General features: G+C 42.3%; 1 long non-coding RNA gene across 1 annotated transcript in view; it reads left to right on the top strand.

The window, feature by feature from the left end:
• Positions 1-281: 281 nt before the first annotated feature.
• The window catches only part of LOC140482157 (uncharacterized), a 50,720-nt gene continuing 31,354 nt past the window's right edge, over positions 282-19,647 (top strand). The window contains exons 1-2 of the long non-coding RNA XR_011961675.1: positions 282-480; positions 4,809-4,992. This is a non-coding gene — a long non-coding RNA (uncharacterized lncRNA). The remainder of the gene's footprint in view (positions 481-4,808; positions 4,993-19,647) is intronic.

Genomic DNA, 19,647 nt, shown 5'->3' with positions numbered 1-19,647 from the left:
GGCACCTTATCAATGCCTTATAACTAAGTATGGTGCATTCACTTCTTCATCAACAGTATATGTTACTTCCTCAAATAATTACAGTAGATTGGATAATCATATTTTCCTTTTCACAAAACAATGTTACCCTACCTGATTACGTTGTACATTTCTAAGTGTCCTGCTGTAACTTCATCAATAATAGCTTCTAACATCGTCCTAATGTCAGATATTAAGCTAAAATTCATGTGGTGTCCCTTTTTTTATCTCTTTTTTTGAATATAGGAGTTACATTTGACAGCTTCCAATCAAATGAACCTTCTCTGAATCTAGGGAGTTTTGGAAAATTGAAACCAAGACCCTAGAATGGAATGCATCAGGACATGGGCACTGGTCAACCTGCATCTTCAATAATTTACTCAGTACCTTGTCACTGGAGATTGGGATCTTTCCATTTCCTGATGCATAGCTGCTTCTGGGATATTCCATGTATTGTCTATGGTAACTATTCAAATAATTTGCTACCTCTTTATTTTCTATTAATTCTCCAGGCTCAATTTCTGTAGACGTTGTTAATCTTTTTTTGGTTTTATATTTCTGGCCAATTTTCCCTGGTACTCTATTCTGTTCCCTACTTTTTAGTTATTCTTTGCTTTTTTAAAAAAGTTATTTTATCCAATGCTCTCACCTACGACCTGTCTTTGCACAATTATATGTTTTTCTTAGTTTGATACTATTCATATTTTTTTCAGTTAACCATGGTTTAAACATGGATGGTCCTTCCCTTAACATTTTTCTTATTATCGCAATGCATCTGTTCACTGTATTCTGAAATATCTCATTAAAATTTTACTACTGTATCTTAACTGATCTATCCTTTAACTTAATTTGCTAATTTACTTCAGCCAACTCTGTTTTTATGCCTCACAAATGCAATTACTTGGATTTTAAAAAGATAGTCTTGAACCCATTCTGCTTTCCTTAAGATATGAATAGATAGTTCAATAATATTCAATAATATTCCCCACCGTTACTTTGGGGAACCGTCACTGTGAGATCATTTCTCATCTTGTTACACAATTCCAGGTCTAGTATAGCCTGTTCTCTTGTTGGCTCCAGAATATGTTGTTCTAAGAAACTATCCCAAAAATATTCTATAAATTCCTCATCTAGACCTTTTTGCCCATCTGACCTCTTCATTCTATACATAGATTAAAATCTCCTGTGATGGTCCTGGTGCCTTTTTTGACAAATTCTCATTATTTCTTCCTTTATGCTCCAACATAGTGTTTGGTTACTATTATGGACCAGTCTACCAAAGACTTTCCCACATCCTATTTCTTGAACTTAGGCCATGCTTCACTGTTATGCTAACGCAATGATTAATTTACAAAGTCATCCTCTGTCTTTACCTAGCTTCTTACCTTTCCCAAAAATCCTATATCTTTCAATATCAGGTCCCAATTTAAGTCAAACTGCAGCCATTTCTTTGTAATAACTACCAGTTCATATTTATGCTCTCAATTCATCTGTTTTGTTCAGAATGTTAGGTGCTTTCAAATACTGAGACTTTAATTTTATTGTTTTATCCTTTTATTTTTATCTATTGATGCACTCTTGGATTTGTCCTTCTATTTCTTTCTGTCATAGTTCATTATAGTGCATATTAATACTTTTCTCTTTCTCCTTGTCTCTACTCTTTGATTTGCCATATCTTCCCACATTTGATCTCTTGCTCCCACTATTTCATTTTAAATTGTTTTTACTTTCCTATTTATGCAGCTAGCTATGGTTTAGGTAGAGGCTATTCAAATGGTACAGATCCCATTTTCCCCAACATTGTGTGCCAGTACCCCTTTAACTGGAAGCCACTTCTCCCACACCAGTCATTGAGCAATGTGTTCATTCTCACCAATCTCATTTACCTTAAGTCAATTTGCATGTGGCTCAGGTAATAAGTTAGAAATTTGATATCATACTTCTTAATTTGGCACCTACCTCCTGATACTGGCTACACAGAACCTCCTCTGTCTCCTCTATCATTGGTAAATACATGAGCTGTGATCACTGGATCCTCTGCCATGTATTGCAAGTTCCTGTTTAGCCCTGAGCAGATACCCCAAGCTGTGGCAATGTGCTGGCAGCACAGCAATCTGGACCCTTGTTCTTTCCTGCACAAATCAGTGCAATCAGATTAACAGTACTGTCCCATAATATCACTACATTTCTCTCTTTCTCTCCTCATTCAAATGGCCTCCTGCACCATAGTGCAATGGTCAGTCAGTTCATCCACCCTTGCTCTCATCCAGAAAACTTGAAAGAACTTCAAACATGTTGGACAATAGCAAAGGCTGAAGCTTCTGAACTCCTGGTCCCCGATCTGCATAGCCCCCATTCTCCTCTCCCTGAATGCTGACCAAATCAGACCTATCCTAAGCGGTGTCATTACTTCCACGTACAAAGAATCCAGAAATATTCCCCTTTGTGATGTGTCGCAGTATTTATAGTTCAGGTTTCAGGTCATAAACTGAGCTGAAGGTGTTCGAACTTCACTTACTGGTCTGGGTCACACTGACATTCACAAGTTCCCACACACTGCAGCTGTGACACATCACCTGGCCTGACATTTTTAATGTGTTCTAACGAATTATCTGATTATTTTATTCAATAATGTAATTATTTTTATTTTCATAGAAATTATTAACTGAACCACCTGTTGCTATTCCATTTTAAACCTTGGGAATAAAGAAACATTATCACGTAGCCGATAATCATCAAATAACTAGTTCCTCGTCCAGTGTAGATAAAGGACCAATTCCTAGAGGCTGAAAACATTAGGAAAAACAAAAGCAAGAATGCCTCTTTCTCTGCCTCTCTTAACTCCCTTAATCAAACAACTCTCAGTACTTTATTGAAAGCTAAATTCAAGTGCTATGTTCCATTAAGTAGGATAGCGCCATATCCTCCTAAACTGAAAGAGAATCTGACACAGTTACAGAAGAACCAGTTTCTCTAAATAATTAGAGAATTAATTATTTAATCAATTAATAATCTCCATTCGAGATTTTGTTTGAACTTTGCTGAAGGCTGAGAACTTCCAAATTTAAGCTGCAGATTTCAGTTAAAAACTAACCACAATCAAAAAGATTTTTTCAAAAAGATTAAGACTTTCTTGGCTACTAACTGCCAGTATTCAGTTTTTTTTGCAGAGTCATAGAGTCATAGAGATGTACAGCATGGAAAAACCCGTCCATGCCAACCAGATATCCCAACCCAATCTAGACCCACCTACCAGCGCCCGGCCCATATCCCTCAAAACCCTTCCTATTCATATACCCATCCAAATGCCGCTTAAGTGTTGCAATTGTACCAGCTTCCACCACATCCTCTGGCAGCGCATTCCATACATGTACCACCCTCTGCGTGAAAACGTTGCCCCTTAGGTCTCTTTTATATCTTTTCCCTCTCACCCTAAACCTATGCCCTCTAGTTCTGGACTCCCCGACCCCAGGGAAAAGACTTTGTCTATTTATCCTATCCATGCCCCTCATAATTTTGTAAACCTCTATAAGGTCACCCCTCAGCCTCTGACGCTCCAGGGAAAACAGCCCCAGCCTGTTCAGCCTCTCCCTGTAGCGCAGATCCTCCAACCCTGGCATACCAAATACCTTCTTCACTATCCTATCTACCTGCGACTCCACTTTCAAGGAGCTATGAATCTGCACTCCAAGGTCTCTTTGTTCAGCAACACTGCCTAGGACCTTACCATTAAGTGTATAAATCCTGCTAAGATTTGCTTTCCTAAAATGCAGCGCCTCGTATTTATCTGAATTAAACTCCATCTGCCACTTCTCAGCCCAATGGCCCATCTGATCCAGATCCTGTTGTAATCTGAGGTAACCCTCTTCGTGTCCACTACACCTCCAATTTTGGTGTCATCTGCAAACTTACTAACTCTACCTATTATGCTCGCATCCAAATCATTTATGTAAATGACAAAAAGTAAGAGGGCCCAGCACCGATCCTTGTGGCACTCCGCTGGTCACAGGCCTCTAGTCTGAAAAACAACCCTCCACCACCACCTTTGAGCCAGTTCTGTATCCAAATGGCTAGTTCTCCCTGTATTCCATGAGATCTAACCTTGCTAATCAGTCTCCCATGGGGAACCTTGTCGAATGCCTTACTGAAGTCTATATAGATCACATCTACTGCTTTGCCCTCATCAATCTTCATGTTTAACCGTACACCACCATTCACAGGCCCATATGTTATGCCAGTGAAGCAAATGGCCATGAAGTATTTGAATATAATACTGTGGAAGCTGGAAATCCGAAACAAGCACAGAGAATGCTGGAGGAACCCAGCAGGTCTGCAAACACCTGTGGAAAGTTAAACAGTTAACGTTTCGAGTCTGGTATGATCAGTTCTGAAGACGTCATACTGGACACAAAATGTTAGTTCTGTTTTTCTTTCCATAGTTGCTGCCAGACCTGCTAAGTTTCTTCAGTGTTCTCAGTGTCTGTTTTGGGCATGAAACCTTTTTTGTGGGCTGTATATTCCCAAATTGAGAGGGTACTCACAAGGGACAATGCAGTGCTAATTGCCACATAAAAGAATGGAAAGCAACATACAGATGAGAGACACAAGTATCTCGTGCATGGCAGAATGAGAAAGAGGTAAACGAGTTCTGGGGATGAGCAGTAACATGTAGAGCTGACTGTAGGGTGGGCTTTCACCTCAAACATGTATAGCTTGATAAGGGGATTTGTTGACTGTGTCAAGACCTCAAAATGGCCAGCATATATCCCATTCCTTATATTTCTTCACAGATTACGAATTCTACGGTAGCTGTTTGACCAGCTTAACCCGGCAAATTAAGAAAGAGAAGAGAAGGAGGAGAAGAAGAGCAACAACGGATTTGGTGGTGAGAGGCTCAGGGAACTGCAGCATAGGAAAAGCACACAGCACAGGAAGAAGTCTTCAGCATTCCAGCGACATGCAGTTGGGTGAAAGGTTGGTGCAGAAGCACTTTTGCATGACTTGACAGACCGTCACCTGCATTGTTCACTGCCTGTAGTGTGCAACTTGGGAGGCCTGTAGTGCTGGGGACCACAGAGGAATTGAGCTTCGCCTTCATAGGTTCCTTTCAAACTTCAGATGGAGTCGTATGTGGCCTTTCCTTCTCGATAGCCCAAAGTACATTTGGAAGTTTACTGAAGCCCTTTATAGGAAAGCTATAGTTATCACAATTCACCATGAACCCCCAGCCAAGTGACCCAAATGTTGGATTTGCAACCAATGCTGGATTCCCTCAGGTACAAGTGACCGTCAACTGCACGTATGTGATACACTCAGACTTCCAAGTTATTATCCAAACAGATTCCTAAGCAGGAAGGGATTTCACTCTAGCATGTCTGTGATGTTTGTGACCACAGGCAACAGCTGCTGCAGGTATGTGCCTACTATCCAGGGAGCTGTCACATTTACTTTCTGTGTAACCTCAGGTTCCTCAAATGTTTGCCCCTCCTGTCAACCCCTTGCATTATCGCCAGAGTTACTCCTGCATGAGTAACGTGGGGCATCCCCCACCTGATATAATTAACAATCCCAGTGCAAAACCCTAACACTCAAAGTGAACGCACCACAATGTTGCCCATTCATCCACTGGGGCAGTGAACAGATTGAACTTATCATTTAACAGATAACCTGTCTTCTAAAGGTGTGCTTTTATTTCACTCAGGAGGGCATACTCACTGGTCAGAGATTGCTGCATCTAACTCCATACTGAGGTATGAGTGCTTTGAGGGGGGTCATGGACCAGCCACATGTCTCCTCAGATCTGGAGAAATGCAGTCTGATAGAGATACTGAGGATGCTGCTTATAATGTGAGCTGCCGTGAACTGAGAAGACCGGACAGAACCTGACAGCAGCTAGATTTGAATATGAATGACTTTGCATGAACATTTGTGGACCCTCAGAAATATTTGCCAATTGTGCATTTCTGCTTCAGGGGAATTCTTGTTTCTTAAATGTTAAATCTTAAGAATGTCATTGATTGCAATTGAATGTGTTCTCTCATCACTAATAACCTCCTGCTCAGTGTCCTGACCAGCTCAACAGGCTTATATGCAGCTGCATGTGTCTGAATCAAACCCTTTTGCAAGCAACATCCATCTACCACTGAGAGTTTCTGGGCCTGAACAATGCTGAATTACTGCCAAAATTCAACTACGTAGCTCAGTGTCCTGCATTCTCGAGTGAATGTTCCTCTAAGAGAATGGTGAATGAGAGCCTTCAGTGCTCTTGGATATGATGCTCATTCGAAGGTCCAGGATAAAATACCCTGCCTCAATATTCATAAGGTTTGGCATTTTACCTGTGTGTGAATATGTGACAAGCTGAGAAGAACACAGTCCAGTGGGAAATTCAGCCCTGTCTCCAAGTGGTATCCCTCCGGTTTTATGTCCACTTCCATACTTAGTCTCGAAAAATTCAGGTTCTTCACAAAGCACTTGAAGTTCTGTGCACTTGAGTGATACACCTATTTATTGATAATCCTCATTACATTTAGAACATAGAACATAAAACAGTACAGCACAGAACAGGCCCTTCAGCCCACGATGTTGTGCCGACCACTGATCCTCATGTATGCACCCTCAAATTTCTGTGACCATATGTATGTCGAAGAGTCTCTTAAATGTCCCCAATGACCCTGCCTCCACAACTGCTGCTGGCAACGCATTCCATGTTCCACACTACCAAGAATCCTATCCTTAATCCTGTACTCAGCTTTCAAATTCGACCTTCCAAAATGCATTACCTCGCATTTATCCAGGTTGAACTCCATCTGCCACCTCTCAGCCCATCTCTGCATCCTGTCAATGTCCCGCTGCAGCCTACAACAGCCCTCTATACTGTCAACGACACCTCCAACCTTTGTGTCATCTGCAAACTTGCTGACCCATCCTTCAATCCCCTCATCCAAGTCATTAATAAAAATTACAAACAATAGAGGCCCAAGGACAGAGCCCTGTGGAACACCACTCACCAAAGACTTCCAGGCAGAATATTTTCCTTCTACTACCACTCGCTTTCTTCTGTTGGCCAGCCAATTCTGTATCCAGACAGCTATGTTCCCCTGAATCCCATTCCTCCTGACCTTCTGAATGAGCCTACCATGGGGAACCTTATCAAATGCCTTGCTAAAGTCCATATACACCACATCCACAGTTCGACCCTCATCAACTTTTCTAGTCACATCCTCAAAGAACTCGATAAGGTTTGTGAGGCATGACCTGCCCCTCACAAAGCCGTGTTGACTGCATTTAATCAAGCCATGCTCTTCCAGATGGTCATAAATCCTATCCCTCAGAATCCTTTCTCACCTTGCAGATGACAGACGTGAGACTTACTGGTCTGTAATTGCCGGGGATTTCCCTATTTCCTTTCTTGAAGAGAGGAATAACATTTGCCTCTCTCCAGTCCTCAGGTACGACTCCAATGGAGAGCGAGGATGCAAAGATCTTCGCAAGTGGCGAAGCAATTGCATTTCTTGTTTCCCAAAGCAGCAGAGGACAACTCTGGTCCTGGCCTGGCAACTTGTCAATCTTAATGTTTGACAAAATTTTCAGCACATCAGCTTCCTCTATCTCTATCCATTTCAGCATGCACACCTGCTCTTCAAAGGTTTCATTCACTACAAAGTTCGTTTCTTTCATAAAGACAGAAGCAAAAAACTCATTTAGGGCTTCCCCTACCTCCTCAGACTCCACACACAAATTCCCTCTCCTATCCCTGATCGGGCCTACTCTTACTTTGACCATTCTCTTATTCCTCACATAAGTGTAAAATGTCTTTGTGTTCTCCCTAATCCGTTCTGCCAAGCCTTTCTCGTGCCCCCTCCTGGCTCTCCTCAGATCATTTTTAAGCTCCTTCCTCGCCTGCCCGTAATCCTGTAGAGCTGAACTTGACCCTAGCTTCCTCCACCTTATGTAAGCTCCCTTCTTCCTTTTGACGAGAAGCTCCACCGCTCTCGTCATCCAAGGTTCCTTTATCTTACCACTTCTTGCCTGTCTCAGAGGGACATATTTATTCATCACTTGCAACAACTGTTCCTTAAACAGTCTCCACATGTCTATAGTGCCTTTACCATGGAACAATTGTTCCCAATCCATGCTTCCTAACTCATGTCTAATCGCATCATATTTCCTCTTCTCCAATTAAATATCCTCCCATTTTGCCTAATCCTCTCCTTCTCCATAGCTATGTAGAATGTGAGGCAGTTGTGGTCACTATCACCAAAATGCTCTCCCACCACAAGATCTGATACCTGCCCCAGCTAGTTTCCGAGCACTAAGTCTAGAATGGCCTCTCCCCTCGTCGGCTTGTCAACGTACTGAGTTAGGAAACCCTCCTGAACACACCTTACAAAAACAGCTCCATTCAAATCTTCTGCTCGAAGGAGGTTCCAATCAATATTGGGAAAGTTAAAGTCACCCATTACAACAACCCTACTACGTCCACACTTTTCCAAAATCTGCCGACCTTTGCTTTCTTCCATCTCCCTGCTGTTATTGGGGGGCCTGTAGTAAACCCCTAAAGAGGTGACTGCTCCCTAGCTGTTCCTAATTTCCACCCATACTGACTCGGTAGGCAGATCTTCCTCGACAATGGAAGCTTCTGTAGCTGTGATACCCTCTCTGATTAGTAGTGCTACACCCCCTCCTCTTTCCCCCCCCTCCTTTTTCTTTTTAAATGCTCTAAACCCTGGAACATCCATCAACCATTCCTGCCCCTGTGAAACCCATGTCTCTGTTATGGCCACAACATCATAGCACCAGGTACTGATCCATGCTCTAAGTTCGTCACTTTTATTCCTGATACTCTGCGTTAAAGCAAACACACTTTAACTGATCCCTTGTTTCCTTGCCAGGAAAATCCTTCCCACTAGCTGGTCCACCTCTTGCTATTGCCTCATCTGCATCAACTCTCACCTCTGGTATACAGCTCAGGTTCCCACCCCCCTGCCATACTAGTTTAAACCCTCTCGAACTACTCGAGCAAACCTTCCACCCAGGACATTGGTCCCCTTCCAGTTCAGATGCAACCCGTCCTTCTTGTGCAGGTCCCACCTTCCCCAGAAGGCATCCCAATTATCTACATATCTGAGGCCCTCCCTCCTACACCAGCTGCGCAGCCACTTATTAAGCTGCGCCCGCTCCCTGTTCCTCACCTCGCTATCTCGTGGCACCGGTAGTAAACTAGAGAACACTACTCTGTTCGTCCTGCTTTGCAGCTTCCATCCTAACTCCCTGAAATCACTTTTTATATCCTCGATCCTTTTCCTGGCTATATCATTAGCGCCAATATGTAACAAGATTTCTGGCTGTTCGCCCTCCCCTTTTAGAACCTTATACACCCGATCGGAGACATCCCGGACCCTGGCACCAGGGAGGCAACATACCTTCCGGGAATCCCGATCCTGACCACAAAATCTCCTGTCGATTCCCCTAACTATCGAGTCCCCTACCACGAGTACTTTTCTATTCTGCCCCCTTCCCTTCTTTGCCACAGTGCCAGAGAACTGACTGCTATGGTTTTCCTCTGGTAGGTCACCCCCCCCACCCCCAGCAGTATCCAAAACGGTATACTTATTGCTGAGGGGAATGTCCATAGGGGATCTCTGCACTGTCTGACTGTCCCCTTTCCTCCCCCTAACTGTAACCCATTTATCCTTGTCCTGAGCCTTAGGAGTGACCAACTCCTGGTAACTCCTCTCAATTACCCCCTCAGCCTCCCTAATGATCCATAGTTCATCCAGCTCCAGCTCCAATTCCCTAACACGGTTTTCAAGGAGCTGGAGTTGGCTGCACTTCCCGCAGATGTAGCCAGCGGAGACGTGTGCCATGTCTTCCACCTGCCACATTCTGCAGGAGGAACAAGCAACTGCTGATATATATGGTCACTGCTTTCCTTCCCGGCTGCCCCTCTGGTCCTCGTCACTTCCCCCGCTGCTCCCGCTCCTTCTGTGAAAGGGAAAACACCGCTGTCCGCTACCAGTAAGTAATTTTTTAAAACTACCTTACCTTAGCTGCTTCCTGGAGAAGCCTGCACCTGAAAAATGGAAACACATGTCAATGGAATAGGTGTTACCTTATCAAAGGCTATTGGCTCCTTATGATAAGAAGAAGTGGAATAGATCTGGTGATGGGGTTTTAAAAAGCTTGTTACAAGCTCACATAGTTAGTACCATCCATAATTATATTTGCTGATGTATTTTCCAGTCATATATTGCTCTTTTTTTTCTACTTCTTGCTCTAGCCAGCTAAATCTTCAACAGCCTGCAACATATGAATGACAGTGCGTAGATAGGCTCCCAAATAACTTTTTAAAAATTTATCTCATCCAAATCTCTGTTGCCTATATTCTATTTCTCACTAAGTCATACATTAGATCTTGATGTTGCCATTCCTCCATTTTAAAATCTTTGTGATATTTCAGATAGCTGCATATGCTGCTAATGGGAGTCAACAAATTGATAACAGAACTTCAGGAAATTAGGACAATTGTTTATTTCATGCAGACATGTGGAGAGGAAGTCTTAATGCCATGAAATGTTAAGCTCATTCTGATGAGTTTTCAGACTTTATATGAATTGCAGCATGCAAATAACAAGGGCCACACTTTATTTTCCCACAATTGTTCGTAGACATTGTCTGTCCTTTTACCCATAGTATGGCTTCTATGCTATTAGCCTTGATATCGTGAATGTCTCATTTTTCTGTATATCTGTGGTTCCCACATGCTTTGCACATGTCCTGGTATTTCTTGGTGCTCTTCTCCTCCTATGGGGGGGGAATTGCACAGTGTTAAATGAATTTTAAAATCTTCAGCTCTTGGAGTTACAATTAGTCAGGATTTGTTTACATTGTGACAGCAATGGTAGATATCAGGTAGTAAAGAACTGGCTGTGAGACTTTTACATTCTGTTAATGCATTACAACATTTAGGTCTAGGAAAGTTACGCTGCTGCTAGGACAAGGTGCCATGTGATAACTACAAGGGCATTGCTTGATTATACTTTTGGACCAGTGGAACATCAAATCATGTTGCTTGATTATTATGCTGGGGAATGCTTATTTATTTCATTGTTTTTCAGGTATCTGTGCTATTATTCTGTGAAAATAGTCTTACATTTGCTGACAAACTGAGGTCATTAAATTGCCGTCAACAACATAAGGGAGAACTTGGGGTCCTAGAGCTTCCATGGATGCCTCTTTCCCATGCTACAATTTGTTACAAATATTTTCTGCAACCTGTTGAGAAATAGTATTGCAGACCGCTGGAGCAAGAGGGATTTAAGGGCACTACTGCGTAGCACAAGAGCCCTCACTACTATTTGTTATCAATTTATTTCCTGGCAGTTGTCCTGGTTGCATTAATTATCTCTCGAACTTTGGACAGTAGTTCTTCCACATGAGCCACTGTGAAGTCAGATTTTTTCCTAATCAGTCTATTCAGAGATGTTATGCCACTCCTCTGGAGCAGGTGAGACTTGAACCCAGGTCTCCTAGCTCAGAGGTAGGGGCACTGCAATCACTACAAGAGCCCTCCAGGGGTTTTTACCTTTTTTTATTTTCCCTTCAGTCCTTCTCTGAAAGGGTCACACAGTCTTTACACTGGATGCAATTCTTTAAATACAAATGTTGATCCTCCCCACTCAAGTCCCGAAGTTACTGTACTCCTATGTACCCTATTCATAGAATCCCCAATGTGCATATAGAAGCCATTCAGGACCTTGAGTCTGCACTGACCCTCCACCCAGGCCTACCCCATCCCATACCATGTGGGTACCTGGTCCACTACATCCCTGGAGACCAGAGAACAATTTGATATGGCTAACCCATCTAACCTCTACATTTTTGGACTGTGAGAAGAAACTGGAGCACATGGAGGAAACCCATACAATTACAGGGAGAAGATGCAAACTGCACACAGACCGTTGTCCAAGGCAACAATCAAATCCAGGTTCCCGGCCCTATGAGGTAGCAGTGCTAGCCACTGTGGCAAATTGTGGCAAACTGACTTCCCTTAACCACTAACTTGTATAAATGAGCTAACCCAGTTCTTAATGTTCTTCCACACTTACACTGCCTCCAGTGGGGACTCTGCAATTTACAAACCACTAGAATTTAAAAATTTTTATAATTCATTTATTTGACTCCTCCACTAAGTTTTTAGTTTTTTCTGTCAATAATCAAAACTCATGTTTTCCAGTACCTTCTCACTTAATGATCTAGAGTGCATTTAATTGCTTTTAGCTTTTACTTAACTCTGTTAATCAAAGAATAACCACCAAAGACCCCAAAACAAAGGCAATCGAACCTGTTAGTAAACTGTTCTCAACAAAGTAAAACAAATTGATCTACAAACTTATTTTAGATACATTTTTGTTGCATGGCACTAGAAATGCCCACTGATAGAATAACCATGTTATTTCCACCAGTGATAGTGTTGTTGCATAGCTTGCAGCTGTAGATAAGATTAACTCTCCTTTATCGAGTTATATGTTCCCAAATGGTATTGATGATAAGGAGTTATATTAATGTCTTTAAGAGGGGCATTGTTCAATGTCTCTGAATCACTGGCATCAGACTTTTCAGATCAATGAGTATAAAAGTATATGAGAACTGGACTTTTGCCAACTTGTAAATCTCTTTTCATACTCTGCATATCTCACATTGAATGACAAAGCAAATCTCGCAGAAACAGGTCAGTTGGTCCAACCCGTCTATTACGGCATTGATATTCCACTCAGGCCTTCCTCATCCAACTCTATCAAAACAACCCTCAATTCATTACCATCACTTAGCTCGTCATGCCTTTAATCATTGGTGGAGTTCCACATTCTCACCGTTCTTTGGGTAAATACATTTCTACTGCATCCCCCTGTTTCAGTTCTTGTAGCTGTCTTAAATTGAGGGCCTTTATTTATGATCATTCCCACAAAGAAAATATTAGACGGAATCATCTTCTTTCTCGGGTTGCGGAGATGGGAAGGTTTTTTGATTAAGCAAGTTGGTGATGTCCTTGAACCCTGCCATTATCTCACTTCCATTAGAAATAAGTTCTTTCCTGCCCTGCCATGAATTGAAGCATTAAGTCACCAATTAATGAATACTGTATGTACGCGTGTAAAGATAGAATGTTTTAGGCTATTTTTAACGTTAAATCAATGGGGTCAACTATTACATGGAAGCTACTTTTGGGGAACTGAAATTCATGCTACAGTCCAAAATAACGTATCATTAGCAGAAGCCAAATTAATCTCTAAATGCATAAAGAAAAGAAAAGCAATGAGTTATGGTTACTATCGGATAAAGACAATAGAAACAAAAAAATGAATTAGTAAGGTTTTCTTTATACATACAAAAAGTGAAGTAGAAATAGAATACTGCTTTCAATTACAGTTGGTATATCAAACATGTCAAATATAAAAGTTCATTAAAATCCTGCAAAATCACACTGTTCAACGAAGTATTTGACTGTGTTCCATGAGTGCTACAAGGAAACTGAGCTCAGCTGCGATTGTCACCTAACTCTGACCTGATGCATCTTAAACTTTCATGCCAAACTGGTGTGAATTGTATATCAAAATACATAATAGCACAAAAAAAACTCATTTCCTCATTGTAACATTTATGTACAGGACTATACCTTGACTCCCAAATGTTGATATGCAAAGAACTAGTTTCGACATTTACATGCGATATATGGAAAAATTCCAGATTTTTTGGCCAAAAATAGGGGGTCAACTTTAACATGAGATCAACTTTTACTTGTGTATATGGTACTTAAGAACCTCATCTCACATTACAGGCATACACCTGCTGGTAGGTGAGCTGCCACGACACAGCAGCTACAAGCACAAAATCAGCTTATCATCTTCAAACGAGGTATCTCAATCAAAGGCACTTAGTGCTTGATCAAGGATCTGAAGATCAGGAATGGGTGATTCACTGGGTGCCACCCCATACCCCATGCCTTATACTCTAACATCACTTCACTGTGACTTGGAACTCTCCACAATCCTGTGATCCTGGAGCATATCCTATTGACAGCAGCCACATTCTCCCCAATAGACCTGCTGAACACAAGAACTGTCAGCCTCTGATAGAGCAGCAGTTCTTCGTAGGCGAGACTTACCACTTGAGTTTTCTTTCTTGAAGAAGACTCGTCATTGGCTCTGCCACTATCTGATTGGCATGCAGTTTGGCAGGCATTACTGAGAAGTGGCAGTGTGGGTCTCACCAGTTATCCAGCTGGTAGGAAAGACACCCAACAACTCAAAAAGGTTCTGCAAATTTACAATGTATTTGCCCAGTCAAAACCTGTCAGAATTTTAAAACCCCTTTCAGGTCATCTTTCAGTTTTCATGTTTCAAAAGTAAAGAGATCCATCTCTCAATCCTGTTTTGATATGCACACTCATGTATTTCTGGTACTCTCTGGACACGTTTTCTCTGCACCTTCTCCAGTATTGCCATATGGTCTTTCTTAACCCTATCTCATTTCCTTTTCTACTTACTTCTCAATGGAGTCCCACTGCTGCTTAGTTTGCTCTTTCCTTTTGGCAGGAGATATTTTTGCCAGCACTCTGTTGAACACCATTTTAAAAGTTCCCATTGCTTTTCTACTCAAAGAGCAAATATTATCCAAGATGATGGTTGAACTTACATATGGTATCACATTGTCTATTACATCCATCTGAACAAGAAGGGACCTTAGTTTAATATCTCACCAAAAGGACAATTTAAGACTTTCTCAGTTCAGTACTACAGCCAGGTTTTGTGGTCAGTGGGTGACATCTCTTACTGTCTCTTAGTCAGACACTCTGCATTTGAATCCCACCAGAGGATATTACAACAATGTCATATGGCCAAACAAGTTGATTATCAACCTGAAAATCCTTCCCAAACATGTCAATGACTGGTGGAAAGAACAGGAAAGATGGATGGTCAATCAAAATGTTAGAAAGAACTATGGAGCCACCAGTATCATTCCCTATAGCTCCAGATGACCATGTGCATGTTTACATGTACTGAAGCATGTACTGAAGTAATCTGCAACACCTGCACAGTTGCTACCTTTGCTGTTTGAATTCGTGTATTGCTGGACATCGGAGTGCATCTGGGAAAATTAACAAACAGTGAAATTCACAACGGATCTTGGAGGAACTGTTGGGCGAAGTTCACAATATAGAATCAGATAAGTTAATTGTTGTTTTAAGTCTGTCCAAGAGAAAGGCTGCAGTAGTGAGTGGATTCTTTCTTGATTATATGTTTTTTTGGAGATAAGTCTCTAGATTAAACTTAAAATATAAACCATAACTGTTAATTTAACCTGGAGCAGTGTTTGTAAAGGAATAAGACAGTGTTATTTTCTGGGTCTGTAGATTGTGAAGGAGCAAAAATGGCCTTTGCAGTGATGTGTACTTCTTGTCAGATGTGGGAGTTTAAAGAGAGTTTAAGGGCTACTAAGGATTATATATGCCACAAATGCTGTTGGATGCGAATCTTATCAGATCGAACGGATCGATTGGAGAGTCAGATAGAAGCGATGAGGAATTTGCAACAGCAACAGTATGTGATGGATGGCAGTTATAGGAAGGGGGGAAAGTCTCAGATACAGTCACATAGATGGGTTAACTCCAGGAAGGGTAAGAGAGGTAGGCAGCTAGTGCAGGAGTCTTTTGTGGATATACCCATTTCAAACAGGTATGCTGTTTTGGAAAATGTAGGGGATGATGGATTCTCAGGGGAATGTAGCACGAACAGCTAAGTTTCTGGTATTGAGACTGGCTCTAATGCAACGAGGGGTATGTCAGCTTCCAAGAGATCAATTGTGTTAGGGGATTCTGTAGTCAGAGGTACAGACAGACATTTCTGTGGCCAGCAGAGAAAAAGCAGAATGGTGTGTTGTTTCCCTGGTGCCAGGATCAAGGATGTCTCAGAGAGGGTGCAGAATGTTCTCACAGGGGAAAGGGGCCAGGAGGTCATTGTCCACATTGGAATCAACAATATTGGAAGGGATAAGATTGAGATTCTGAAGGGAGATTACAGGGACTGAGGCAAAAATTTAAAAAGGAGGTCCTCAAGGGTAGTAATATCTGGATTACTCCCAGTCCTACAAGCTAGTGAGGGCAGGAATAGGAGGATAGAGCAGATGAATGCATGGCTGAGGTGTATGGGAGAAGGATTCACATTTTTGGATCATTGGAATCTCTTTTGGGGTAGAAGTGACCTGTACAAGAAGGATGGATTACACCTAAATTGGAAGGGGACTAATCTACTGGCAGGGAAATTTGCTAGAACTGCTTGGGAGGATTTAAACTAGTAAGGTGGGGGGGTGGTGGGACCCAGGGAGATAGTGAGGAAAGAGATCGATCTGAGATGGGTACAGCTGAGAACAGAAGTGAGTCAAACAGTCAGGGCAGGCAGGGACATGGTAGGATTAATAAATTAAACTGCATTTATTTCAATGCAAGGGGCCTAACAGGTAAAGCAGATGAACTCAGGGCATGGTTAGGAACATGGGACTGGGATATCATAGCAATTACAGAAACATGGCTCAGGGATGGGCAGGACTGGCAGCTTAATGTTCCAGGATACAAAAGCTACAGGAAGGATAGAAAGGAAGGCAAGAGAGGAAGGGGAATGGCATTTTTAATAAGGGATAGCATTACAGTTGTGCTGAGGGAGAATATTCCCAGAAATACATCCAGGGAAGTTATTTGGGTGGAACTGAGAAATAAGAAAGGGATGATCACCTTATTGTGATTGTATTATAGACCTCCCAATCGTCAGAGGGAAATTGAGAAACAAACTTGTAAGGAGATCTCAGCTATCTGTAAGAATAATAGGCTAGTTATGGTAGGGGATTTTAACTTTCCAAACATCGACTGGGACTGCCATAGTGTTAAAGGTTAAGATGGAGATGAATTTCTTAAGTATGTACAAGATGATTTTCTGATTCAGTATGTGGATGTATCTACTAGAGAGGGTGCAAAACTTGAAATAAGGGAAATAAGGCAGGGCAGGTGACTGAGATGTCAGTGGGGGAGCACTTTGGGGTCAGCGACCATAATTCTATTCGTTTTAAAATAGTGATGGAAAAGGATAGACCAGATCAAAAAGTTGAAGTTCTAAATTGGAGAAAGGCTAATTTTGACGGTATTAGGCAAGAACTTTTGAAAGCTGATGGGAGGCAAATGTTCACGGGTAAAGGGATGGCTGAAAATGGGATAACAAGAATTCAGAGAAAGTATATTCCTGTCAGGGTGAAAGGGAAGGCTGGTAGGTATAGGGTATGTTGGATGACTAAAGAAATTGAGGGTTTGGTTAAGAAAAAGAAGGAAGCATATGTAAGGTATAGACAGGATAGATCGAGTGAATCCTTAGATGAGTATAAAGAAAGTAGGAGTATACTTAGGAGGAAAATCAGGAGGGCAAAACGGAGACATGAGATAGCTTTGGCAAATAGAATTAAGGGTTTTTACAAATATATTAAGGACAAAAGGGGAACTAGGTAAAGAATAGGGCTCCTCGAAGATCAGCAAGGTGGCCTTTGTGTAGAGCCACAGAAAATGGGGGAGATACTAAATGAATATTTTGCATCAGTATTTACTGTGGAAAAGGATATGGAAGATATAGACTGAAGGGAAATAGATGGTGACATCTTGCAAAATATCCATATTACAGAGGAGGAAGTGCTGGATGTCTTGAAATGGTTAAAGATTAGATTAGATTACTTACAGTATGGAAACAGGCCCTTCGGCCCAACAAGTCCACACCGCCCCACCGAAGCGCAACCCACCCATACCCCTACATTTACACCTTACCTAACACTACGGACAATTTAGCATGGCCAATTCACCTGACCTGCACATCTTTGGACTGTGGGAGGAAACCGGAGCACCCGGAGGAAACCCACGCAGACACGGGGAGAATGTGCAAACTCCACACAGTCAGTCGCCTGAGGCGGGAATTGAACCCAGGTCTCTGGTGCTGTGAGGCACTGTGCCACCGTGCAAATCCCCAGGACCTGATCAGGTGTACCCGAGAACTCTGTGGGAAGCTAGAGAAGTGATTGCTGGGCCTCTTGCTGAGATATTTGTATCATCGATAGTCACAGGTGAGGTGCCAGAAGACTGGAGATTGGCAAACATGGTGCCACTGTTTAAGAAGGGCGGTAAAGGCAAGCCAAGGAACTATAGACTGGTGAGCCTGACCTCGGTGGTGGGCAAGTTGTTGGAGGGAATCTTGAGGGACAGGATATACATGTATTTGGAAAGGCAAGGACTGATTCGGGATACTCAACATGGCTTTGTGTGTGTGAAATCATGTCTCACAAACTTGATTGAGTTTTTTCAAAAAGTAACAAAGAAAATTGATGAGGGCAGAGCAGTAGATGTGATCTATAAGGCATTCAGTAAGGTGTTCAACAAGGTTCCCAATGGGAGACTGATTAGCAAGGTTAGATCTCATGGAATACAGGGAGAACTAGCCATTTGGATACAGAACTGGCTCAAAGGTAGAAGACAGAGGGTGGTGGTTTTTCAGACTGGAGGCCTGTGACCAGTGGAGTGCCACAAGGATCGGTGCTGGGCCCTCTACTTTTTGTCATTTACATAAATGATTTGGATGCGAGCATAAGAGGTACAGTTAGTAAGTTTGCAGATGACACCAAAATTGGAGGTGTAGTGGACAGTGAAGAGGGTTACCTCAGATTACAACAGGATCTGGACCAGATGGGCCAATGGGCTGAGAAGTGGCAGATGGCGTTTAATTCAGATAAATTTGAGGTGCTGCATTTTGGGAAAGCAAATCTTAGCAGGACTTATACACCTAATGGTAAGGTCCTAGGGAGTGTTGCTGAACAAAGAGACTTTGGAGTGCAGGTTCATTGCTCCTTGAAAGTGGAGTCACAAGTAGATAGGATAGTGAAGAAGGCATTTGGTATGCTTTCCTTTATTGGTCAGAGTATTGAGTACAGGAGTTGGGAGGTCATGTTGCAGCTGTACAGGACATTGGTTAGGCCACTGTTGGAATATTGCGTGCAATTCTGGTCTCCTTCCTATCGGAAAGATGTTGTGAAACTTGAAAGGGTTCAGAAAAGATTTACAAGGATGTTGCAGGGTTGGAGGATCTGAGCTACAGGGAGAGGCTGAACAGGCTGTTTTCCCTGGAGCGTCGGAGGCTGAGTGGTGACCTTATAGAGGTTTACAAAATTATGAGGGGCATGGATAGGATAAACAGGCAAAGTCTTTTCCCTGGGGTCGGGGAGTCCAGAACTAGAGGGCATAGGTTTAGGGTGAGAAGGGAAAGATATAAAAGAGACCTAAGGGGCAACCTTTTCAAGCAGAGGGTGAATGGAATGAGCTGCCAGAAGATGTGGTGGAGGCTGGTACAACTGTAACATTTAAGAGGCATTTGGATGGGTATATGAATAGGAAGGGTTTGGAGGGATATGGGCCGGGCGCGGGCAGGTGGGACTAGTTTGTGTTGAGATATCTGGTCGGCATAGACGGGTTGGACCGAAGGATCTGTTTCCATGCTGTACATCTCTATTACTCTATATGAAACAACAATTGAACTGGTTCCACTTTAC

This window comes from Chiloscyllium punctatum, chromosome 1 (genome assembly GCF_047496795.1).
Source record: "Chiloscyllium punctatum isolate Juve2018m chromosome 1, sChiPun1.3, whole genome shotgun sequence".
NCBI lineage: Eukaryota > Metazoa > Chordata > Chondrichthyes > Orectolobiformes > Hemiscylliidae > Chiloscyllium > Chiloscyllium punctatum.
The sequence above is the reverse complement of the archived record's forward strand: the minus strand, read 5'-3'. Positions and strand labels throughout refer to the sequence as shown.